This window comes from Choloepus didactylus, chromosome X, assembly GCF_015220235.1.
Source record: "Choloepus didactylus isolate mChoDid1 chromosome X, mChoDid1.pri, whole genome shotgun sequence".
NCBI lineage: Eukaryota > Metazoa > Chordata > Mammalia > Pilosa > Megalonychidae > Choloepus > Choloepus didactylus.
This window is the reverse complement of record NC_051334.1, coordinates 191,837,067-191,863,939: the sequence shown is the minus strand read 5'-3', so window position 1 is coordinate 191,863,939 and position 26,873 is coordinate 191,837,067. Positions and strand designations below refer to the sequence as shown.

Here is a 26,873-nt window from a genome sequence, read left to right as displayed (position 1 = left end):
CTGTTTGTGAAGGTTGGATTAATGATGGCTGATATAGTATCATTTATTTTAAGGTCAGTATCATTATAAGCACGGAGCCATTTAAAACAATTACGATAGAATAGAAAGGTTTGATCACACAAGTCAGAAAGAATTTCTCCAAAGTGTTTTTTTTTTTCCATTGAGGTATTCTATACAAATAGGAAAATTTACAGTGACATAGGAAATTTTCATTAGCATAGGAGAGAGTATAGTCTGTGAATGTATTGGCATCTGTAGTTGTTTGTACCTTATGTCCCTTTTTGGTGCTGAAACAGTTCTAAATGCTGTCATAGGAGCTGGATTTATATAAATTTCTGGCCTTTTCTCAGATAACAATTTTGGTTAGGTGGCTTGCATCAGAGATTTGTATTGCTGGAGCTTAAGGGTGGTCTAAATTAAAAATGCTTGGAATGAATAAAAGTAACATTATAACTAAAGCTTTCATTTGGAACTAGAAAAGGGAGGCAAATAGATCAATTAAAAAATCAAAAGGTGGTAACAGTATTATAAGATACAAGTAACAAATGGGGAAAGTCTAACTCTGTGGGTTTTTTTTAATGCAATCTTGGGTAAAGCTGTCCACCTCTGAAGTTCTCTGCTTCTGGGGCTAGTTGGTCCTGATCCTTAGTCAGTTTTGATTTATAGTCATTTATAGGGATGAATGTTCAATTTTAGTTCCTCAGAGATGCCTGCTTAAACTTGGAGATATGAGTCTGAGGGTTAATTGTCTGTGATTTAGTAGCAATAAACCAATAAACAGGGTTTTTTTTTTGTTTTTTTTTTTTAGTAATCCTGGTAGAGTCCTTCCTTTATAGCATGGTTTAAAATATGTCCTCTAAATGTGAAGTCTCAAAGAGAAATCAAGAAAACATTATCTAGCATTTGATTATTGGGTAAACAAAATGGTAAAAGTTGTCAAAGGGTTTGAACACTTAAACAAGATTACAGGTCACTGCAAAACACTTCATTCCCTGTTTAACCAAAGCATTAATAAAAATCAGAGAAATTATTATGGGAAGTAGCATGATTATTTAAAGTTCAAGAAATTATTTTTATACTGATTGCTCAAAAGGAAAAGAAATTTTTTATAACCTCTTACTAAGAGCAGACCAAAAATCCAAGGATATTTTGTCATTGTAAAAAAAAAAAAACAAAAAAAACTCAAATCAGTATCCTATTTGATATGAAGGCTTTTAAAGAGCTTATAAATAAGCCCATCAACTCCTACCCAACTTGACCACATGAAATAAAATTCCTTTTCTGTAAACCTTCTACAACTTTCCATATCCATTCAGATCTTATCCTATATTTTCTAATTTTTCATTTTGTATAACCAGTGCTTTTATATTTTAGGACAAAATTACTCCTCCTTTTTCCTTAATAAAAAACACATTTTATACACCTTACCTACTCAAGTTACCAAACAGATTCTAAAAATTTTCTTTAAGCTAACTTCCTATAAAACACAACTACTGTCAAAATAAATTTTGTCAAAATAATGACTCAATTTGGTAAATGTAAACTTTAACATTGTTGTCATCTTAAGCATTTAGTAAAATAACGTTAGCTTATTTGATCAGTAACCCTGTGTAAATTTAGGAAAAACATACCCAAGTAGAGTAAAAATATGCTTGTATTGTCTCTAGTACCAATAACTCAAAAGCATAGCTATTTCTATTTAACCAAAAAATAGTCTCATTTGCTAAGGATCTACCTACATTTGTGAACTTGGATTGCTAAAACATTTAGGTGAGCTTTTTTTTTTTAATAGATAATGCAACCTTTATTTTGTTCCCTACCTCAGAGTGAACATTTCACCTTTAGAAATGAAGCATGGTGTAGGTTCTTAGTGAAATTAAGGATGTACCCTTATATTCACTTTTTTTGTTGAGATTGTTCACATACCATACAATTATCCAAAGATCCAAAGTGTACAATGAGTTACCCATGGTACCATCATACAGCTGTGTATCCATCACCACAATTATTTTTTTTCAATTTTTAGAACATTTTCATTACTCCAGAAAAGAAATAAAGACAAAAAAAAGGAAACTCAAATCTTCCCATACCCCTAACCAACCCCCCTACATTATTGATTCACAGTTGTGGTATAGTACATTTGCTACTATTAATGAAAGAATGTTACAATACTACTAACTGTAGTATACAGTTTGCAATATGTATATATTTTCTCCCTATATGCCCCTCTATTATTAACTTCTAGTTATAGTGTCATACATTTGTTCTAGTTTGTGAGAGAGATTTCTCATATTTGTACAGTTAATCATGGACGTTGTCCACCACAAGATTCACTGTTTTATACATTCCCATCTTTTAGCCTCCAACTTTCCTTCTGGTGACATACGTGACTCTGAGCTTCCCCTTTCCACCACCTTCACACACCATTCAGCACTACTAGTGATTCTCACAACCTGTTATCATCACCTCTGTCCATTTCCAAACGTTTTATGTTCACCCTAGTTGAACATTCTGCTCATGATAAGCAACCACTTCCCATTCTTTAGCCTGGGTTAGCTTTTAATAACACTTGAAGAATTAAAAGTTTGGTCTCTTTAATTGCCAGGTTTTATGAGTATTTAATTTATGTAAGCACTTATTTATCCTTAAGCTGATTTGAACAAAGTTCCTTTAAGGAATTTTGTTATTTTGGCAATACCATCTAGAGGTGAAAAATGTACCATAACAGGAGGAGGGGCAAGATGGCGGCATAGAGAGGAGTGGAAGCTAAGTAGTCCCCCTGGAACAACTACAAAAAAACAGAAACAACTAGTAAATAATCCAGAATAACTGCGGGGGGACAAACGAGACCATCCACTCATCATACACCAACCTGAATTGGGAGGAATGCCCGAGAACACAGCATAAAATCTGTAAGTAAAACCTGCGGAACCAAGTCGTGAGACCCCCTCCCCCATAGCCCAAGCTGCAAAGCCTCGTGGTGCCAGAGAGAAGCTCTCTCCCAGCAAGCGAATATAGCTCAGCTGAGCTCCAACTGGGGTTTTAAGTAGCGAGTGTGAACTGCTCACTACAGGTACGCATCCCCAAAAAACAGACAGAGGCTATGGGTGACGACTGACCTGGGAGAGCCGGAGGGTCACCTTGGACTGGGTCTGAAGGGGACTATCTGTTTCTTTTTCGGCTCAGTGGAGAAAGCCCCAGTCATTTTCAGTTTCCAGGGCTGTGAAGTGGAGAAGGGTGGAGACAGCACAAGCAGAGAGTGAGACCATTGAAATGCTAATGACCTCCACCTGGGGGCTCTGTCTTCTCTAGGAGGAAAGGGGTGGGGCCCTTTCCATTCAGAACCAGACCCCAGAGCCTGGGGGAACATGGCCATACCTCCTCACACCAGTCAAGAATTATAGGCTAACAGGCGTCACCTGCTGGGCAGAAAAGCACAGTGACCCGAGGCATCAAAGGGTGGAGCAATTTTCTAAGACACACCCTCAGGGAAACCAGATACTGAATATTTCTTCCCTCTGGGACCTGAGCCTGTTCAGGTGTGGGAAAACCTGATTTGGATAACCAAGGAAACCATGCCTAGACAACAGAAAATTACAACCTACACTAAGAAAACAAAGTTACGGCCCAGTCAAAGGAACAAACGTACACTTCAACTGAGATACAGGAATTTAGACAACTAATGCTAAATCAAAAAGTTTGGAGAAGATATTGCAAAAGAGATAGAGGCTGTAAAGGAAGCACTGGACATGTATATGGCAGAAATCAAAAGTTCAAAAAAACAACTAGTAGAATCTATGGAAATGAAAGGCACAACACAAGAGATGAAAGACACAATGGAAACATACAACAGCAGATCTCAAGAGGCAGAAGAAAACACTCAGGAACTGGAGAACAAAACACCTGAAAGCCTACACGCAAAGGAGCAGATGGAGAAAAGAATGAAAAAATATGAGCAACGTCTCCGGAAACTCAAGGATGAAACAAAGTACAATAATGTATGTATCATTGGTGTCCCAGAAGGAGAAGAGAAGGGAAAGGGGGCAGAAGCAATAATAGAGGAAATAATTAATGAAAATTTCCCATCTCTTATGAAAGACATAAAATTACAGATCCAAGAAGCACAGCGTACTCCAAACAGAAGAGATATGAATAGGCCTACGCCAAGACACTTAATAATCAGATTATCAAATGTCAAAGACAAAGAGAGAATCCTGAAAGCAGCAAGAGAAAAGCGATCCATTACATACAAAGGAAGCTTAATAAGGCTATGTGCGGATCTCTCAGCAGAAACCATGGAGGCAAGAAGGAAGTGGTGTGATATATTTAAGATACTGAAAGAGAAAAACCACCAACCAAGAATCCTGTATCCAGCAAAGCTGTCCTTCAAATATGAGGGAGAGCTCAAAATATTTTCTGACAAACAGACAATGAGAGACTTTGTGAACAAGACACCTGTCCTACAGGAAATACTAAAGGGAGCACTACAGGGTGATAGAAGACAGGAGTGCATGGTTTAGAACACAATTTGGGGAGATGGTAGCACAACAATGTAAGTACACTGAACAAAGGTAACTATGAATACGGTTGAGAGAGGAAGGTGGGGAGCATGTGAGACACCACAAGAAAGGAGGAAAGATAACGACTGGGACTGTGTAACTTGGTGAAATCTAGAGTATCCAACAATTGTGATAAAATGTACAAGTATGTTGTTTTCCGAGGGAGAACAAGCAAATGTCAACCTTGCAAGGTGTTAAAAATGGGGAGGCATTGGGGGAGGGATGCAATCAGCATAAACTAGAGACTGTAACTAATAGAATCATTGTATTATGCTTCCTTTAATGTAACAAAGGTGATATACCAAGGTGAATGCAGATAAGAGGGGGGGATAGGGGAGGCATGTTAGACACTTGACATTGGTGGTATTGTCTGATTCTTTATTCTACTTTGATTTAAGGTTATTTTTCCTTTGCTGCTTCCTAGCTGTCTTTTTTTTTCCTCTTTCTTTTGCCTCTCTACCTTCTTTGACTCTCCCTCCTGCCTTGTGGAAGAAATGTAGATGCTCTTATATAGATAATGGTGAAGGTGGTGAACACATAAATGTATGACCATGCAGAAAACCATCGATTATTTACTTGGGATGGAATGTATGGTGAGTGAACAAAACCATATTAAAAAAAAAAATGGGTTGATGACAAAACCTCGAGGGCAATATACTGAGTGAAATAAGCCAGACACATAAGGACAATTATTGCAGGGTCTCACTGATAGGAACTAATTATAATATGTAAACTCATAGACATGAAATATAAGGTACCAAGATATAGGACGAGGCTTAAGAATGGGGAGTGGTTGCTTACTATGAGCAGAATGTTCAATTAGGATGAACTTAAATGTTTGGAAATGAACAGGGGTGTTGGTAGCAAGATGTGAGAATAACTAACAGCGGCGAATGGTGTGTGAATGAGGTGGAAAGGGGAAGCTCAGAGTCATATATGTCACCAGAAGGAAAGTTGGAGGTCAAAAGATGGGAATGTATAAAACTGAATCCTATGGTGGGCAATGTCCATGATCAACTGTACAAATACTAGAAATCGCTTCCATGAACCAGAACAAATGTATGACAGTACAATTAGAAGTTAATAATAGAGGGGCATATAGGGAAGAACTATATACCTATTACAAACTATATACTACAGTTAGTAGTATTTCAACATTTTTTCATAAACAGTAACAAATGTACTATATCAATACTAGGAGTCGACAATTGAGGGGGGTTGGTTAGGGATAGGGGAGGTTTAGAGTTTCCTTTTCTTTTTTTCTCTTTTCATCTTTCACTTTATTTCTTGTCTGGAGTAATGAAAAGTTTCTAAAAATTGAACCAAAATTAAGTGTGATGGATGCACAGCTGTATGAGGGTACCCAGGGGCAAGTGATTGTACACTTTGGATCTTTGGATAATTGTATGGTATCTGAACAATCTCAATAAAAATGAAAAAAAAATTAAATGAAAATAGGGTGGGATGGGGGAATGGGATGTTTTAGGTGTTCTTTTTTACTTTTATTTTTATTATTTTTTTTTGGAATAATGAAAATGTTCAAAAATTGTGATGAATGCACAACTATATGATGGTATTGTGAACTGTGCACTGTGGATGATTGTATGGTATATGAATATATCTCAATAAAACTGAATTTAAAAAAAATATATATATATACCGTAACAGAAAATTAAAACTGACTAAATTACATAAAAGTGCTGGCTTTTTTACTTTGCCTTGGCAGATGGTGGGCCTCTGTTGACCTCTGTGCTTCTGAATTAGCCAACAAGTTTTTTTTAGAAGGGATTTTAGTTTGCTAGGCTGCTGAAAGCAGATAACATAAAATGGGTGGCTTTAACAATGGGAATTGATTAGCTTACAGTTTTGAAGCTGAGAAAAATGTCCAAATCAAGTCATCATCAAGGTGATGCTTTCTTCCTGAAGACTGGCTGCTCACAATCCTCGGCTCCTCTCCTACATGGCGAGCACATGGTGGCTTCTGCTGGTCTCTCCATTCTCTTCTTGGTTTCATTGATTTCAGCTCCTTGCTTTCATGGTTTTTTTTCTCTCTCTCTCTCTGCATTCATCACATTTATGAAGGACTCCAGTGAGGGGATTAAGACCCTTAACTGAAGTAACCTCATCAGAAGGTCCTACTTACAATTGGTCCACACCCACAGGAATGGATTAAGTTTAAGAACATGGTTTTCTGGGAATCATGTTCCCAGAAGGGGAGTTTTCCAACTCAGATTAGCCCCAAGACTAAAGAAAATGCCTGGCACAGAGTTACCCATGAGTTTAGTTAGGGACTTGGACACAGGAGACAAATCTTTCCAATTGCGTTGGTTTGGGAACACTGAAGGCAGTGTTCCACAGAGAGAGAGAGAGAGAGAGAGAGAGAGAGAGAGAGAGAGAGAGAGAGAGAGAAAGGAGTGCCCAGGGATGGGGGGTGTGCTTATAAAGGTTTGTGACAATGGAGTCTCACATGAGGTTTGTTTACAACACAATCTCCTGAGATTTGGTTACTAACAGTGATTAGAGGAGGGAAGTTTTAATGTTTCCCCCTGAGGAGGGGAGAGGGGCCTGTTGCCTGGTCATGTATGTGGCTGCATGTATCTAAGTAATGGAGGAGGGGCAGGGCCCCAGGCCCTAGGTCCTCACAGGAAGTCTAACTGGGCTTGTGCCATGCATATAGGAAGTGGGTTTTTTGGAGTGTAGTTTTATTTTGTGAGACGATGTCTCTTTTTGGAGCTATCTCATAAGTAAAGGAATGTTCATCATTTAGTGGCCCTATTGTTGTGCAATTAAAAAGGACATCTGAACTAGTTACTATAATTTTTTTCTACAATTTAGTCTGATTTGGGTGGGGGGAGTGTCATGAAATCCTTTATAATGGGGTGAAGTTCAGCACTTGTCCAAGATTTAAATTCAGCAGTGACAGATCAACCAGGCTCAGCAGATGATCTAATTTTTAGGGACAACTGTCTTACAGGCTTTGGGGGATCAGGTGGAAAGGGGAGGGGGTGAAAGGGGTTTGTGGGATTATAAGGGGGAGGAGTAGGATTAGTATCAAGATTTTTTAGCTGTTCTTCAGCAGGTTTAAGGAATATTTCGAAGAGGCTATTTTGGAGTAATTTTGTCTTTTAGAAGCTTCTGAATACTAATTGAAAAAGGCTCTCCACTCCTTTTGTGGAGTCTGGGAACTTCTCTTTTTAAGTGTACTTCTCAAGTGTATTATTTCAGATAGCTCAAATGTTCCCCAAAGTGGCTACTGCAAACTGAAATCATCCTTGGTAAGATATACTTATTTGATTGAAAACAAACATGGACTAGGCCAATTGTGAGAAAACAAGCACACAGCAGGTGTCTTTGCTGGAGAAGAGAGAGCATTAGATTTAGATTGAGAAGTTATCATGTTCAAACAAAGGTTCTAAAAATGAAGCTTATATAGGGATCTGCAAATAGCAAAACAGCTGTCTTAAAATGTACCAAAACCTACATACCCCTTCCCCTCAACAGATAGCAAAATGTACTCACCAAGGAGACATATGGACAGACCCAAACCAAGTCTAACAATAAATCCAAAGATTTGGGAGAAACTTACCCCTTGTCCTCTATGAGTGGCAAGGGAGCAGCAGATGCAAAGGGTCCTGTGGGACACTTGGCCACTCACCAGCCACAGGGATGGTCATGGGGGTGGGGTGGGGAGGTCTTCTCCAAATCCCACTTCTGACACCAGAAACTGTCAAAAGAAACTGAGTCACCAGTAATAATCAATAATTAATACAGTGGGTTTATTAAAAGAGAAACTGCTTGAGTATGGAGATCTCAAACCAAAGTAAGAGTCTCAAATGGTTAGTAAGTTACATTGGCTTATAAAGGCACTTAGGGGACATCCAAAGGGGAAGTTACTATAGTTGGTTGACATTTAAGTTCCTCATTACAAAGGAGGGTCTTACAAAGTGGGGAATAATCATAGATTGGTTAGTATAGCATACTCGTCTATTTCTGATAGGCTATCTCTACTGGACCACAACCAGTTTATTTCTAATTGTTGCTTAAACTGCAACTTTGGCAAGGTATGTTCTTTTTTTTCTGGACTTTAATTTTTAACTCTTTGGAGAGTCCCTGTCACTGCTCAGAAAAGGGGTTCATTCCTGGCAGTGCCAACATAGGTAGCCAATTTATTTTACTTAACACAGGGAAACAATTTCAGTTTTAGTCTTCCAAACAATTATAAAAATTAGCAAACAATAAAGTTATTTTTGAAATACTAAAAGACATCCTGTGCCCTTTAAAACTATTTATGTATTGCATTTACACATATTTTTAAGTGCCATAACAGATGCCTGGAAAATGTTAATCCACTAGTTTATCATCCTTATTTTATGCTGGCAACTGGAAATTTTGTTCTTTAATGTTCAAATTGTTGCATAGTTGAAAAATAGCCTAATAATGACACTTTTTAAAGGTTATTTTGTAAGTATTGTTGGTCATACATATGTTAAGGTACATTTTCAGGTTGCTCAACCTTTTGCAACTTACTGATAAGGCACTGACCTGAGACCTGAGGCTTGCCCTCACTGAAGGCAGTGCAGGTGCATTGTATGTAGACCATAGGTACCTCTAAATCCTTGCAAATAGCAAGAGATTGATCAACATTCAATAGCAAAACATAGGATGCCTTGAAAGGGGTGGATGCATAGACCATTGAACAATGCCAAGAGCTTTGGTGGAGTTTAGGTTTCTATAATTAAAGAAAGCCTGTTATTAAAGATAGGAATTTGGGGAATGATGAGTGTTTTGCTTTGCTAAAGCTGCCAAAATTCATTATACCAGAAAATGGGTTGACTTTTAGTAATGGGGATTTATTAAGTTACAAGTTACAATTCTAAGGCTATGAAAATGCCCAAATTAAGGCATCAACAAGGGTATACCTTCTCTGAAGAAAGGCTGCTGGCATCTAGGTTTCTATGCCACATGGGAAGGCACATGGTTGGCATCTGCTGGTCCTTCTCTCCTGGGTTATGTTTTCAATGGCTCTCTGTCTCTCAACTCCTGTGGGTCCATCTTGCTTCTCTGCATGTTTCTCATCTGTCTGCTCTCTCTGTTTGTGTTTCTGTATTTTATCCTCTCATAAAGGACCCCAGTGAAGGATTCAGACCCACCTTGAATGGGAGGGTCACATCCCAATTGAAAGAACCTAACCAAAGGGCTCACCCATAATAGGTCTGCACCCACAAGAATGGGTTAAAACAACGTGGTGTTTTCTAGGGTACATAACAGTTCCAAACCAGCCCAACCAGCTTTCCATCAGTCATGGTAGATAAGTAATTGATTTTCTTCCAACTAAAGCAGTTTGTATCCAGTGAGAAACATGCTGATGCTATAGTCCCTTTCCTTAATGTTTCATTGGAACATGATAATACCCCTTTTCCTTTCTGAGCTGGTACAAGCCCCTTTCCTACAATTTGTTCTAGAGGCAAATGCTGTTGAAGAACACTTTTGTTGCATGATCTTTGTCAATAGATACGACATATATCCTGGAAGCTGTATCATGGTGCCTTTGGCTTTGCATCACGACACAATGATAATGCATAGGTTTTTGACCAGTTAGTGTGAATGCTTTTATTTCAAAGACTGCCATTCAGAACCATGCAGCAACTGAGCAGTGTGAAATATCCCATTATACAATCACAGTCTGAGATATGATATTTAGGATGAGAGAACATGCATTATTTACCTATCAGTTTGACAGGAATGGATTCCAAATCTGACATGTCATGGCCCCACTCCTTGCCACTGTGTTCCTGGAAGGGAAAGCATGTGGTTAGTTCCTTAGAGCTTGTTAGTGGGAGGAAAGCCTTGGGGTTCTGAGGAAAGCATCTGAATAGGCATTTTAAGAAGAAATTCCATTTCAGTGGAGTGGAAAAATCTGCATCTAAGCCTATGGCTCTGTCTTTTCTCTGGATGAGCACAACTGTCTCTCTCACACACATTTTTTTCTGATATTTATTCTGAAAATCAGTTGCATGATACCTTGCCACTCTCCTGAATGACCTTCCTGGCATTACCTGCATGCTGTGTTCTTGTGGAGGAATGGCAGTAATCTCTACTAAGATGAACTGCAGCTTCTGTGGATAAAGTGTAAATGCAGCAGAGTATGTGTGGCTGTAAGATTTAATGACTACCAGTAATTTTTTTGGAGGGGGATCTGGCATTTAATCAAATCAAGAGTCATTATGTAAATTTAATCCCCTTGCAACACACTAGTAATTTCTTTTCATTTGACAGTGCTTAGGTACAAGTTGAACTTGGAATTCCAGGGGTATAGCACTGCTGATTGGAGGCATATTAAGGAAAATGTACTGTGGAAATAAGATAAAACATTTATTCAAATAAATAAACATTTATTTATACACATACATCCTTGTATGTGTATAGATGGCCAATAAAGGGTTTTTATAATAAAGTGTGCCTGTTTAAGGTTTTCAACCTTTCATAAAGCAAAGAGCTTGACTTGCAAACAGGTATTTTTGAATGGACTATGTTAAATCTATTCCTGTCAAATAAAAACCTTTTACACTGGGTGATATGTGGTTCCAACTCTCCCTAACACAGATGCCTTTGCACTTGTGTAACCCATTTTGACTAGGACTCCAGTCACTACAATGCTGTCTGGTGTTGGATTATTTATGCCATAAGGTCTACTTAAAATCAAAGACAGTATTTCCTTGTATCCATACCAATTTTATAGGTGTTTAAAAGGTACAACGGCATTGAGGATCCTGGATAGACAAATTATCCATTACCATGTCATCATTCATGTAACGAGGCTGAAGAAGAAAAAACCTGGTAAAGTTGGATTTCCCTACAAGTACATGGGGTTTGGTCCTGTGATTGGCACTAATGATTATGTCTTAGTGGAAGTAAGGAGCTAAATACCTTATCTTTTATCTAAAGAGTGAAATTAGAAAGGAGGCCTTCAAGAGGGAAGACATGATAATGTGTTGAACTGACCTTTCTAGGGCAAAAGAAATGGAATTTTTATATCTTTTCTTTCCTCCACTTCTCTGACTTCCCATACTGTCATTTATCCTTTAATTTGAGAGAAACTCTTGAGAATATCTCATATCCAACAGGCAGAGACTTAATGACCTCTCCCATCTGTACTTCAGAACATGGAGGCCCTTGGTCAGCCAGAAAGTTTTTCCTATAATCAGCTGATGTCTCTCCTGTGTTTTGCAGGCATGGAAGCCAGTGACAAGTGCCCCTAATTCGGACCCAACTTACATGACCAGGTTTTCCCCACCTGGAATGCTCCTTATTCTGGTGAAAACTTTTCTCCTTTCCAAAAACCCTTGCTAACCTCTGGCTCATGGAAAATCATATGGAAAATAAAAATGATATAATCTGAGATTAAGATTGAAGTGTCTTACTATCCAGTTTCCCGTAAGCCAATTATCTGTTCTCTCTTTACCACTGGTGCCTCAGTTTTCTCGTCCTAAAATGAGGGTAATGATCATACCTACCTCCAAGTGTTGGTATAAGGATCCAGTGAGATGTTGGATGTGAAAGTTTCCAGCACTGGATCTGACCCAGAGCATGTGTTCAGTGAGTGCAGATCGAATGTGAGTGATCTTGTGGTTTGGGGGCTAACGGGTTATAATCCTGGATCAGGGCTACCATGCACAATCCCAGGGAGGGTCTAAGTCAAATGAGGATAATAGGGCTCTGGCCTAGGTGTCTCCTCTTGTGGGCTACAGCTGGTAAAATAATTTCTCCTTTGTCACAGCATCAGACAGAAGCAGCATGCCCCTTCCCCAAATACGGGGTGAAGTGAAGGGGTATATCAGAATTGCAACAATGGAAAAACAATGAGATTGCTGTTATGGGTTGTCCTAATTTAGAATCCAAACATGGGTGACCTTCTGAAAAGGAATGCCCTCACTGGATCTCAATGTCTCCATTCATTTATCTATTCATCCATCCACCCATCCCTCCCTGCATCCATCCATCCATCTATCCATCCATCCACCCACCTATCCATCCATCCACCCACCTATCCGTCTATTCATTCAGTAAGCACTTGTGATATACCCTTCACCTTGCTGGTACTGGTGATATACAGATGAATATGATACTCTCCTTCTTCTTAAGGAGCTTACAGTTTAGTTGGGGAGATGGGCAAACAAACAGTCAAGTATAAAATACTGTTGTAAAACTGTAATAAAAGTATGCAGAGGGTGTTATGGGAACAATGACAAGGTTCCTTTTTCAGATATAGTAAATTAAGAGGAAAATCAGAAAATACTTCAGTTAAATGAAACTGAAGACAGAAAATACCAAAACTTACTAGATGCAGGTAAAGCATTGCTTAGAGAGAAATTTATAGTTGTGAATGCTATATTAAAAGAAGAAAAATCTCAAATCAATAATCTAGCCTTCCACCTTAAGACACTGAAAAAGGAAGCTCAAGCAGAAGGGAGGAAATAATAGAAATTAGAGCATAAATTAATGATATAGACAATAGAAAAAAGAACAATAGATAAAATCAATGAAACCAAAAGCTGATTCTTTGAAAAAATCAACAATATTGATAAACCTTTGGCTAGACTAAGGAAGAAAAAAAGAGAGAAGACTCAAATTATTAGAATCATAAATGAGAGAGGGGACATTACTACCAAACTTATAAAAAGGATCTTAGAGGAATACTACGAACAACTGTACACCCAAAAATTAGATAACAAATATGAAAGGGACAAATTCCTACAAAAATACAAACTACCAAAACTAACTCAAGTATAAATAGACAATCTGAATAGACCCGTAGCAAATGAAGAAAATTGAAAAAGTAATTTAAAAACTACCCACAAAGAGAATCCCAGACCCAGCAGGTTTCAATGCTGAATTCAAGAATGAATGCCAATTCTTCATAGACTCTTCCAAAAAACTGAAGAGAAAACATCCCACTCATTTTATGCAGCCAGCATTACTCTGAGACCAAGACTAAACAAAGACATCACAAGAAAACTACAGACCAATATCTCTTATGACTTTAGATGCAAAAATTCTCAAAAAAATACTAGAAACAAAATCCAGCAACATATAAAAAGAATTATACACCATGACCCAGTGGGATTTATCCCAGAAATGCAAGGTTGGTTTAACATCTGAAAATCAATTAATGTAATTCATTTACATTTCATTGTATAAACAAAAATTACATGATCATCTCAATAGTAACAGAAAAAGCATTTGTCAAAATCGGGTACCCTTTCATAATAAAAACACTGAAGAAACTAGGAATAGATGAGAATTTCCTCAACTTCATAAAGGATATCTATGAAACAACCACAGCTAATGTCATAATGGTGAAAGACTGGATGCTTTCTTCTTAATATCAGGGACAACATTGTACTGTAAGTCTAGCCAGGGCAATTATCTGCAAAAAAAAAAAAAAAAAAAGAAAAGAAAAAGAAATAAAAGGCATACAAATTGGAAATTAGGATGTGAAACTATCTCTATTCACTGATAACATGGTATCATATTTAGAAAATCCTAAGGAATTCACTAAAAAATTTATTAGGACTGATAAAATTAGTAAGGTTTCAGGATACATGATTAATATACATAAATCAATTCTATTTCCATGAACTTGCAAGGAACAATCTAAAAATGAAATTAAGGAAACAATTCCATTTACAGTAGCATCAAAAGGAATAAAATACTTAGGAATAAATTTAACAAATGAAGTGCAAAACTTGTACTCTGAAAACTACAAAAGACTTTTGAAAGAAATTAAAGCTCTAAATAAGTGACTATTCCTCATGGATGAGGAGACTTAACACTGTTAAGATAGCAATACTCCTGAAACTGATCTACAGATTTGATGTAATTAAGAACAAAACCCAACTATCTTCTTTGTAGATATTGCCAAATTGATTTTAAATTGATATGGAATTGCCAGAATAGACAAAACAAAGAACAAAGTTGGAGGATCCACACTTCCCAGTTTCAAAAAGTACTAAAAAGCAACTGTAATCAAGATAACGTGGAACTAGCACAAGGATAGACATATAGATCAATGAAATAGAATTGAAAGTCCAGAAATAAACCCGATACATCTATGCTCAAATGATTCTCAATAACAGTGCCAAGTTCATTCAATGAGGAAAGAACAGTCTTTTCAACAAATGGTGCTGGGCAACTGGATATCCACACGCCCAAGAATGAAGATGAATCCTTATCTCTCACCATATAAGAAAGCAACTCAAAATAGATCAAATACCTAAATGTAAAACCCTTGGAAGAAAAAGCAGGAGTAAATCTCCATGACTTTGGATTTGGCAGAGGTTTTTTAAATATGACACCAAGAGCACAAGCAATTAAATAAAAAATAAATTGGACTTCATCAAAATTTAAAACTTTTGTGCATCAAAGGACATTACAAAGAAAGTTAAAAGACCACCCACAGAGTTGGAGAATATATTCACAAATTACATATCTGGTAAGGGACTTGTATCTAGAGAATATAAATAATTTTTTAAACTCAATAATTAAAAGACAAATAAGCCAATTTAAAAATGGGCAAAGGACTTGTATAGATATTGCTCCAATAAAGATATACAAATAGCCAATAAGCACATGAAAAGATTCTAGACATCATTAGTCATCAGGGAAATGCAAATGAAAACCATTATGACATACCACTTCACACCTGCTATGATGGCTAGAATAAAAATGTCAGCTAATAACAAGTGTTGACAAGGATGTGGAGAAATTGGTACCCTGGTGCATTGCAGTTGGGAATGTGAAATGGCTGTGGAACCAGTTTGATGGTTCCTCAAAAAGTTAAACATAGAATTATCATGTGACCCAGCAATTCCACTTCTGGGTATATACCCCCAAAGAATTGAAAACAGGTAATTTAGCATGGTCTATCCTGGAAAACGTTCCATGTGCACTTGAGAAGAATGTATGTTCTTTTGTTGTCCAGTGTGTTGTTCATAGATGTCTGTTAGGTTTAGTTGGTTTATAGTGCTGTTCAAGTCTTTTATTTCCTCACTGATATTCTGTCAAATTGTTCTATCCATTATTTAAAGTGGGATATTGAAGTTTGCAAGTATTATTTTTGAATTGTTTATTTATCCCTTCATTTCTGTCAATTTTTGCTTCATGTATTTTGGTGCTCTGTTAGTAGGCTCATATATGTTTATAATTGTTTTATCTTCCTGATCCATTAACCCTTTTATCATTATAAAATGTCCCCTTTTGTCTCTACTAACATTTTTTGTTTTAAAGTCTGTTTTGCCCAATATTAGTTTAACTACTTCAGCTTTCTTGTGGTGCATGATATATCTTTTCCTTTCTTTTTACTTTCAATCTATTTTATCTTTAAATCTAACATGTGTTCCTGTAGAATCTCTGCTGTTTGATTGGATTGTTTAATCCATTCACATTTAATATTATTGATATAGTTGGATTTGCATCACCTGCCATTTTACTTTTTGTTTTTTTTATGTTCATGTCTTTTATGCTCCTCTATTCTTCCTTTAATCCTTTTTTCTCATTAAGTGAACATGTTCTAGGGTAATATTTTCATTCCTTTAAGTATTTTTTTCACTATATTTTTTTGTTATTTTACTTGTGGTTGTTTCTAGGGCTTACCATATACATCATATTAGAATCTACTTCAGATTCATGCTAACTTAATTCCAATGAGATATAGAAATGTTACTTGTTTATACTCTGTTCACTTTTCTCCCTTTTTGTAGTATTATTTTTGTACAAATTTTATCTGTTAATATTACACACCCAACAATACATTGTTATAATTACGATTTTACTATCTGTAGTCATTCCTTAGCCCAATTCAGTTTTTGCTTCCACCACCTCCTTTGTTCTTTTATTGGCAAATATATTATAGATGTATTACGTTTATATATGTTATGGGTGCAATAATATATAATATACATAATATTTTATACAATTGCTTTTTAACTTAGTGTTTCAGCTTGCTAAAGCTGCCAGAATGCAATATATCAGAAATGAGTTGGCCTTTACAATGGGGATTTATTAGCTTGCAAATTTACAATTCTAAAGCCATGAAAATGTCCCAATTGAAGGCATCAACAGGATGATACCTTCTCTGAAGACAGGATGCTGGCATCCAGGGGTTCCTCTGTCACATGGGAAGACACATGGCCAGCATCTGCTGGTCCTTCACTCCTGGGTCTCGTTGCTTTCAGCTTCTGGTTCCAGTGGCCTCCTCTCTCAGCTCCTCCAGGGGCTTTTTTCTCTCTAAGCTCACTCCAAACTTGTCTGGGTGTTTCTTTCTGACCTCTCTGGGTTTTTTTTCTGTCTTTTATTCTCTCACAAAGCACTCCAGTAAAGGGTTAAGACCCACCTTGAGTTGGGTGGGTCACATCTCAATTGAAAGAACCTAATCAGAAGGTCCTATCTACAACAGGTCTGCACCCACAGGAATGGATTAAAAGAACATGGCCTTTTCTGGGGTACATAACAGCTTTAAACCAGCACACTCAGTTAAGAGAATAAAAGAGAAAAATATGCAGTTTTACTCTTTTTAATAATTACATAATTAGGTTTACTGGTACTCTTTGCTTTTTTTATGTGTGGTTTTGAATTACCCTCTGGAATCACTTGCTTTCAGGATGAACTTCTTTTAGTATTTCCTGTAAAGTGTAAAGTAGGTCTGCTAGCACCAAATTCTCTGTTTTCTTTTTAAACTGGTGAAGTCTATTTTGCCTTCAGTTTTGAAAGATAGCTTTGCTGGGTATAGAATTCTTGGTTGACAGTTTTTTCCTTTGAGTGCTTTGAATATATCATCCCATTACCTTCTGCCCTCCATAGTTTCTGCTGAGGAGTCAGCTGTTAATTTTAGTGGGGTTCTCTTGTAAGTGATGAGTTGTTTTAATCTTGCTGTTTTCAAGTTTCTCCTTGTCTTTGACTTCCAGTATTTTTACTACGATATGTCTGTTTGTATGTCTGACTTCCAGCATTTTTACTATGATATGTCTGTTGTATGTCTGTTTGCGTTTATTCTACCTGGAGTTTGTTAAGCTTACTGGATGTGTAGGCAATTGTTTTTCACTAAATTTGGGAAGTTTTCAGCCATTATTTCCTTGAATGGTTTTTCTTCTCCCTTCTCTATCTCCTCTCCTGGTTCTTCCCTTATAATATGTTGGTATGCTTTACAGTTGTCCTACATTTTTCTGAGGTCCTGTTCATTTTTCTTCACTCTTTTTTTCTCTCAGTTCTTTGACTTGCACAGTCTCTATCTTCAAGTTTGCTAGTTCTTCTGCCAGTTCATAGCTACTGTTGAGCCCCTTTAGTGAATTTTAAATTTCAGTTAGTGTAATTTTAACCCCCATAATTTCCATTTATTTCTCTTTTTTGATAATTTGTGTTTCTTTACTGATGGTCTCTGATGTGATATTTTCATCATGCCTTCCTTTGCTTTTTAAATTATGCTTACCTTTAGTTGTATGACTATATCTGTAGTGGTTACTTTGAAGTCTTTTTCTGTTAAATGTATCTGGTCACTCTCTCAGGCAGTTTTTACTACCTTTTTTCCTGGTGTATGAGTCATATTTGCCTGTGGGTTTTTGTTTTTTTGTTTTTTTTTTGGGGGGGGGCATGCATTATAATTTTTTCTTGACAACTGGACATTTTAGGTAATATGTCATAGCAGCTCTGGGTATTGGTAGCCCCCCCACCCTGGGGCTTATTATTATTTGGTTGTTTATTTGTTTCATGACTGACTGTATTATTTTGGTGAAATCTATTTTATCCACACATTGTTAAACTTCTGGTGTTACTCGTCATGGAGATGCAGCTTTGGGTATACCCACAGTCACCCTGGATGACTCTTTTCTCTTTCCCTGACCATACCTAGCTGTTAAACTCCACTAATTGCCAGTGGATTGTTCTATTGTTTTAAAGAATGTCCTAGGGCATAAATCATTCTACAAATTAATCTAATCAAATTTTGGCCTCTTTGAGGTAATACTTTCTAAAGTCAGCATTTGGTATTTCTCCCAGCTGTCTTATTCCTTGGCAGTTTCCTACAAAGTAACCATCCTATAATCTAGGCTGTATTTTCAGTAAATTCACAAATCTCTTCCCAGTTGCTTTTGACCACAGCTGCCATTTTCTTGAGAGTACCCTTCCACTTGAACTGCTCCAAGCTGTATTGCAAATGAAGCCAGATCTTTTGGGAAGAGATTAGGAGTGCTCTGTTTTTCTGGTCTGCTTCTTCCCCCAGGCAAAATCTGAGACAATTTTCTAGAACGGGATGGGGACATGGAGAAACTTTTCTCTAAGTGACACTCCCACTGTTGTAGCTTAGTAAAACACATTAATAATTAAATTTTTACATTTTTCTTTACTAAGAATCATATTAAGTAGCAAATAATACACACTAAGGTAAGTCAAAAGAGAGATCACAGAAGAAAGGAAAACCTTTATATTTTAGTACATTTAATGACACTTTTCTTCCTGCTTTTTGAACAAGGAGCCCCATATTTTCATTTTGCACTGGACCCCACAAATTATGTATCCATTCCTGCCTGGGGGTACATTTAAAACATAAAACATATGGCTGCATCTGACTTAATTTGTATTGGAGAATGCTCCAAGCATCTGTATTTTTAAGAGAGACTGTTATAGAAAGAAATTGCAAATAAGCAAGAAGGTAAAACAGCTAGAATAAGCTCTGTGGTACTGGATAGATTCAGTAGGAGCCTTTCAAGAAAGTATTACCAGTTCTTCTCTCACATCCCTTGTAACATTGCTGTCATTCATTTCACTTATCTATATACTATAATCAACCAATACATTGTTATTATTATTACTTTAAGCAGTTTTCTTTTAGATAAATTAAGAATTAATTTATTTTTTCTCTGATTTTCTTCCTTTCTTTATGTAGCCCTGATTTTCTGACATATTATTTACCTTCTCTCTTAAGAACTTCTTTTAACATTTCTTGCAAGGCGAGTCTACTGGAAAGAAATTCCCTCAACTTTTGTTTGTATGAGAAAGTCTTTATTTCTCCTTCACTTTTGAAGAATAAATTTACTGGATATAGAATTCTAGGTTGGTGTTTTCTTTCTTTCAACACTTTAATTATTTCATTCCTCTCCCTGCTTGCATGGTTTATGATGAGACATTTGATGTAATTCTTATCTTTATTCCCCTATAGGTAAGGTATTTTTTCCCCTCTGGCTTCTTACAAGATTTTCTCTTTGTATATGATTTTCTGCAGTTTGAATATGGTATACTTAGATGTGTATTTTTTATATTTATCCTGTTTGGTTTTCTCTCAGCTTGGTGGATCTGTGGTTGCGTGTCTGTCATTAATTTAGGAACATTCTTGGCCATCACTATTTCAGCTATTTCTTCTGCCCCATTCTCTCTTTCTTCTCCTTCTGGCATTATAATTATGTGTATGATGCACCTTTTGAAATTGTCCCCCAGGTTTTGGATGTTCTATTCTGTATTTTCTATTCTCTTTTATATTAATATTTCAGTTTGGGCTGTTTTTATTGACCTAACTTCAAATTCACTGATTATTTCCTTAGTCATGTAGAGTTTACTGATGAGCCCATTGAAGACATCCTTCATTTCTGTTAGTGTTTTTGCTTTCTAGCATTTAATTTTGATTCTTTCTTAGACTTTCCATTTCTCTGGTTACATTAGCCATTTGTTCTTGAATGTTGTATACATCTCCATTAGAGCCCTTATGATATTATTCATGGTTGCTTTAAATTTCTTGTTTGATAATTCTAACTTGTGTGGCATATCTAAGTCTGGCTCTGACAATTGCTTTGTCTCTTTAGACTGTGTGTTTTCTTGCTTTTTAGCATGCCTTGTAGTTTTTTGTTGATAGCCAGATATTGTGTATCAGGTAATAGGAACTGAGGTAAATAGACCTTTAGTGTGAGGATTTATGTTAATCTGGGCTGTGTTTCATGTTTCCTGTAGCTGTAGGTGCCAGAGGCTTCATATTTCTTTAGTGTCCTTGTTTTTGTCTCCCCTGTGGACTTTAGGCTTCCTTAAGTACTCCTCCTCAGAGAGAGTCTCGATTGCAGCTTTTTAATCCTCTGTTATTATACTAGAGCTCTGTTGCTCTGGTGGTAAGGTATGAAGGATGGGAAACATTCTATAACTTTATCATTAAGTTACACTCTTTAAGTGGGCCTGGGTCTTGGGGCTGTGACCTTCACAAGTGTTTTTCCGTGGTAGGTTTTTCTTTATTCCTCCTCACTTCCATGGCTGCATTATTCCCCAATATATTTCCTTGATGCTGTGACCCCTGTTGACTATTTTTTCCCCTTAGGTGAGACAAGAAGGCTAGAGGTGGCTGGAGTGGGAGGAGTGCCCTTCCCCTCGCTGGGATAAGGCTCTGCCAATGTCTTTTCCTCTGGAGAGTGGGACTAATCTCACATTGATTAGTCCTTCCTTCCCCTTGCTGGAGTCATGAGGGGACCTTACTCAGATCTTCACTGTGAGAACTTGGTGGATTTCTGGCGGTAAACCCACAAAATTTGGGGACAGTGGTGGTCCTATTTCTGTGGTAAGCCAGAAGTTTCTCACTTCCATACTAGTCCATAGTCTAACTCCAACCATTTGTCAAAACAACCATTTAAGTGTTCCCACCAGAGTATGGCTCTAGCAGCTTCTGCTCCAGGTAAGCAGATTACAGCAGCTATGTCTCCCTGAATGTTCCTGCCTCTCCAGGTTTCAGGGTGGTTGATTGTTCTACTTTTTCAAGAAAAGTCATTAATTTCCAGTTTGTCCAATTTTTCCTTGTTGTACGGATGGGAGTGATGACTTCCAAACTTTTGTCAGAGCTGAAACCAAAAGTCTATTCTAAAATGTATACGTAAAGAATAGCTAAAGCAATTTTAAAAAAGAAAAGAAGAAGAAAGTTGGAATAATCATTCTATCTGATATTAAGGCTAACTGTGAAGCTACATTAATCAAGACTGGCAGAGGGATAGATACATAGGTCAATGAAACAGAATAGAAAACTGAGAAATAGACCAACACAAATATGTCCAACTGATTTGTGGCAAAGGTGCAAAAGGAATTCAATGGAGGAGGGATAACCTTTTCACATATGCTGCTGGAGCAATTGGACATTGATAGGCCAAAAAATGAACATCTACCTAAACCTCACACCTTACACAGGTAATGACTCAACATGGATCATGTATTTAATCATAAAATGTAAAACTGTAAAGCTTTCAGAAAAGACATAGGATAAAATCTAAGGGATCTAAAGCTAGGCAAAGATTCTTTAGACTTGATACTAAAAGCATGATCTATTAAGGGAAAAAATGACAAACATGAATTCATTAAAATTAAAAAATTTTGCTTTGTGAAAGATCCCATTAAAGAAAATTATAAGCTATACATTGGGAGAATATATTTGCATATCACATGTCTGACAAATACTTTAAAAATTTTTTCGGGTACAGCAGAGGTAACCCCTTGGCACTGATGTCTCTGACCCCTGGAAAGAAGAATTGCCAGCTCCTAAGCAGGCCCCACTGGTGGAGGAGGGGCAACCACAGACTCACCAGGAAGCTGCTTCCGCTGGCCCAGGCATGGAACCCGAGACCACAGCCCCCACTTTTCTTGCTTCCATGAAAGAGCAGCACAACTGAGAAGTCATTTCTTTGGAGATCAACGGATGTGTCAGATACTAGTGTAAGCAAACCTCGAGTTTCTGATGCTGTCCATCCCAACACCTGTCTCATCAAAACAGAGCCAGAACAAGGGGCCCTCTATTCACCAGAGCAGATCTCTCTCCATGAAAGTGAGGGATCATTGGGTAACTCAAGAATTTCGACACAAAATGAATTCTTATTCTGACAGTGGATACCAGGAAGCAGGAAATTTCCACAACAGCAAGAACATGAGCAAAGCAGATAATAGACAGCAGCATTCATTTATAGGATCAACTAATAACCATTTGGTGAGGAATTCTAGAGCTGAGGGACAAACTCTGGATCAGCCATCAGTAGCCAATCCAGCCATGAGAACAGTTAGTTCAGTTCCATCTAGAGCACAGTCTCCTTCTTATGTTATCAACGCAAGTGTGTCTCCTTCAAGGGGATCACTGAGAACTTCTCAGGGTAGTGGATTTGGCTTTCCATCAGTAACTGACTCTCAGCCACTGAACCCCAGTATGTATTCTTCCACCACGTTGCCTGCCCTGCAGGCAACCTCTCTGTACTCCACACAAAGACCCATCTCTCCAACAGCTATATGATGGATTGGTTGTCTGTCTCCTGGCAGCGCTCTAATCCCAATGGACCAACCTCTGAATATCAAACCATGACCAGAGTAGGATCCCTACTAACCCTGCTGGACGTACTGACTCGAGTAGCTTTTCCATCTCAAGGCCAGATGGGGTCATCATCCCCCAGACGCTCAGGGATGACCTCCATACCACAGCATCTGAGACCTTCACAGCAAAGGACTGTTCACAACATGGAGAAATTTGGACAGCAGCAGTATGGCATTTACGATAGGACGGTTCCACCTTAACCAGACAGCCAGACAGGCTTAGGGAGTTCATGTGCTAGTCAGCACAGCCAGCTTGGGCCAGATCTTCGTGCAGTTGTGTTTCCTGACTTGCACATCACTCCTATTTATGAAGGGAGAACCAGCTCAGTATACAGCAGCCCCAACCATGGAACTGTAGAGCTCCAGAGATCACAGACAGCCTTGTATTACACAGGTTCAATAGGTGTTGGAAATCTGTAAAAGACTTCCAACCAACGAAGTACTTTTACGTACCAAAGAAATAATTATACCCTGAACACAACAGCTATCTATGTAGAGCCCTATAAAGCCAAATCAATACCAAGTACAAAAGTGTAATTATAACAGGCTTCATGCAGTACCACCAGCAGATGATGGCACCACAAGATCACTTCAATAGACAGCATTCAGAAAGACCCCAGGGAGTTTGCCTGGCATGATCCTGAGCTGTCTGAAGTCATTCACATGCTGCAGCATCAGTTCCCCTCGGTTCAGGCAAATGCTGTGGGCTACCTGCAGCATCTGTTCTTCGGTGACAACAAAATGAAGATGGAGGTGTGTAGGTTAGGGGAATCAAGCATCTCATTGACCTTTTGGACCACAGAGTTTTGGAAGTTCAGAAGAATGCTTGTGGTACACTCCAAAACCTGGTTTTTGGCAATTCTACAATGAAAATAAAATAGCAATGAAGAATGTTGGTGGGATACCTGCCTTGTTGTAACTGTTGAGAAAATCTATTGATGCAGAAGTAAGGGAGCTTGTTACGGGAGTTCTTTGGAATTTATCCTCATGTGATGCCATAAAGATGACAATCATTTGAGATGCTCTCTTAACCTTAACAAACACTATGATAGTTCCACATTCTGGATGGAATAACTTCTTTTGATGATGATCATAAAATTAAATTTCAGACTTCACTAGTTCTGCATAACACAACAGGTTGCTTGAGGAACCTCAGCTCCACAGGGTACAAGGCACAGAAGCAAATGAGGTCCTGTGAGGGGCTGGTGGACTCGCTGCTGTACGTGATCCACATGTGCGTGAACACATCTGATTACAACAGCAAGATGATGGATAACTGTGTGTGCACCCTGAGGAACCTGTCCTATCGGCTGGGGCCAGCTGCTGGGACTAAACGAATTGGATGACTTACTAGGAAAACAGTCTCCCAGCAAAGACTCTGAGCCAAGCTGCTGGGGAAAGAAGAAAAAGAAAAAGAGGATACCACAACAGGATCAATGGGATGGAGTTGGTCCTATCCCAGGGCTGTCAGAGTCCCCCAGAGGAGTTGAGATGCTCTGGCATCCATCAGTGGTTGGATGCCTTTTCTGCTAGAAGATAACTCTTCTAGCAGAAAGTTCCAACCCAGCCACCTTAGAAGGTTCTGCCAGATCTCCCTAGAACCTCTCTGCTGGCAACTGAAAATTTACAACATATATCCATGTGGCCATCCAAAAAGACAAAGGGCTCCCCATCCTTATAGAATCTCTGAGAATGGATGATAGAGTCGTTTCTTTGGTGGCAACTGCCTTGAGGAATATGGCACTAGTTGTTCACAACAAAGAGCTCATAGGCAAATATGCCATGTGAGACCTGGACAATTGGCTTCCCAGTGGCAATGGCCCCAGCATACTGTCCGAGGAGACCATGGCAGCCATCTGCTGTGTTCTGCATGAGGTGACCAGCAAAAACATGGAGAATGCCAAGGACCTGGCTGACCCTGAAAGGGTAGAAAAGCTGGTGAACATAACCAAAGGCAGAGGAGACAGATCATCTCTGAAAATGGTGAAGGCAGCAGCCCAGGTCTTGAATACATTATGGCAATATTGGGACCTCTGGAACATCCATCCTCTGGGTGGAATCAGAACCATTTTATTACATCTGTGTTGATATTAGAGCGAGAACAATTCAAATCACATCCTTCCTTGCTACCACCAACCAACAGATGTCACACATCATTCAGTCAGGCTCCAGCAGACCTTCACCGATTTACATCAGTTCCTATTGCTCACCAGCAAGAGAACAAAATAGATGGCTACAGCATCAACAGCTATATTATAGTCAAGATGACTCCAACAGAAAGAACTTTGATGCATACAGATTGTATTTGCAGTCTCCTCATAGCTATGAAGATCCTTATTTTGATGACTGGGTTCACTTTCACCAGCTTCCACTGAATACTCAATGCAGTATGGACTGAAATCAACCACAAATTACGTAGACTTTTACTCCACTGAACAACCTTCTTATCCAGCAGAATAGTACCCAGGGTTCCCAGAATCCTAGGTGTAGCCTCAAGATGCTCGGCAGAGGAATTCTTTCTTTCTAACCTTGTTTGAATTGAGGTGAAAAGTCCATCTTGCTGATTTGATGGTGAAGGTGATTTGAAACTGAAAAGGAAGGAATGAGTGAAGAGCTTATATTTTTATTCTTTTCTGAGGAATTATCAGGGAAGTGAGGGAAACCTTTGGAAGAGAGGACTTTCTAAGCTCTATTTAGGTGTTAGATCAAATTACTTGTAGATTCTGTAGTTTGGTGAAGGTGTAGGCAATGCGATGAGAGGTTTGAGAAATGGGTAAAAATGAGATGGGGAGTGTGTAGGTCAAATCAAATTAAAGATGGTTTTTTAATGTGAATAAAGTTATGTTCTGATAGTTTGTACAGAAAAAAAATAAAATGGATGCCCTTCATGTTTTTATCGCTGTTACTAAATGTCAAAATTGTATGCTATTATGTCTTGCAAATATCTTTTGTTGATGTAAATATGGAAATGCCACATTGGTTAAGTGCCATCATTTGTATGCAGTGTGTCATTTAAAAAGAGATTTGAAGAAGCTGATAGCTTAGAAAACAAATGGGAAACCCAAGGAACTGTTAGCAATTAAAAACAAACTACAACATCCTTTGTTTTAAAATGAATAGTGTACCTTTGAAGCACGAAGTCCAGTCTGGTATAGCAATGCCACGCCCATTCGCTGCCTCTTTCCTAAGACACGTCACTGTCGTTTTCTATGCACATGGAAGAAAAATAAATGTGGAGATTTCATCCTTGAAAAAAAAAAAGTTACATACTGTATGTTATGTAATATTCTTTAAAAAATGACAAAATTAAAGCATTGGTGGGATAGTTAGGTACATGTGTTAACTTGGCCAGGTGATGGTGTCCAGGTGTCTGGTCAGGCAAGCACTGGCCTAACCATTACTGCAAGGACATTTGTGGCTGGTTAATAAACCAGAAGGCTGGTTTATTAAATCATCAATCAATTGACTGCATCTATGGCTGATTGCATCAACGAAAGGCATGTCTTCCACAATGAGAGAATGCAGTCAGCTGGATTTAATCCCATCAGTTGAAGACTTTTAAGGGAGAAGAAGAGATAGAACTTTCACTTCATATTCAGCCAGCCATCCTCTCCCGGGGAGTTCATCGAAGACCTTCATCGGAGTTTCAAGCTCGCTGCTTGCCCTATGGAATTTGGACTCGTGCATCCTGCCCTACAGAGTTTGGACTCGGGCATCCTGCCCTACAGAATTTGGACTCCTGCATCCCCACAGTTGCGTGATACACATTTAAAAATCTCATATTTACAGATATCTTCTGTTGGTTCTGTTTCCCTAGAGAACCCTAACTAATACAGTTGGAGAACAGATTGATGGCTTCCAGGGGTTGGGGATGCTGATGTGGAGTATGACTATAAAGAGGTAGCATGAGGGATATCTTTATGGTGATGAAATAGTTCCATATGTGGATTG

General features: G+C 38.1%; 1 pseudogene; it reads left to right on the top strand.

The window, feature by feature from the left end:
- The window catches only part of LOC119523119, a 148,744-nt pseudogene extending 122,410 nt beyond the window's left edge, over window positions 1-26,334 (top strand).
- Window positions 26,335-26,873: the final 539 nt, after the last annotated feature.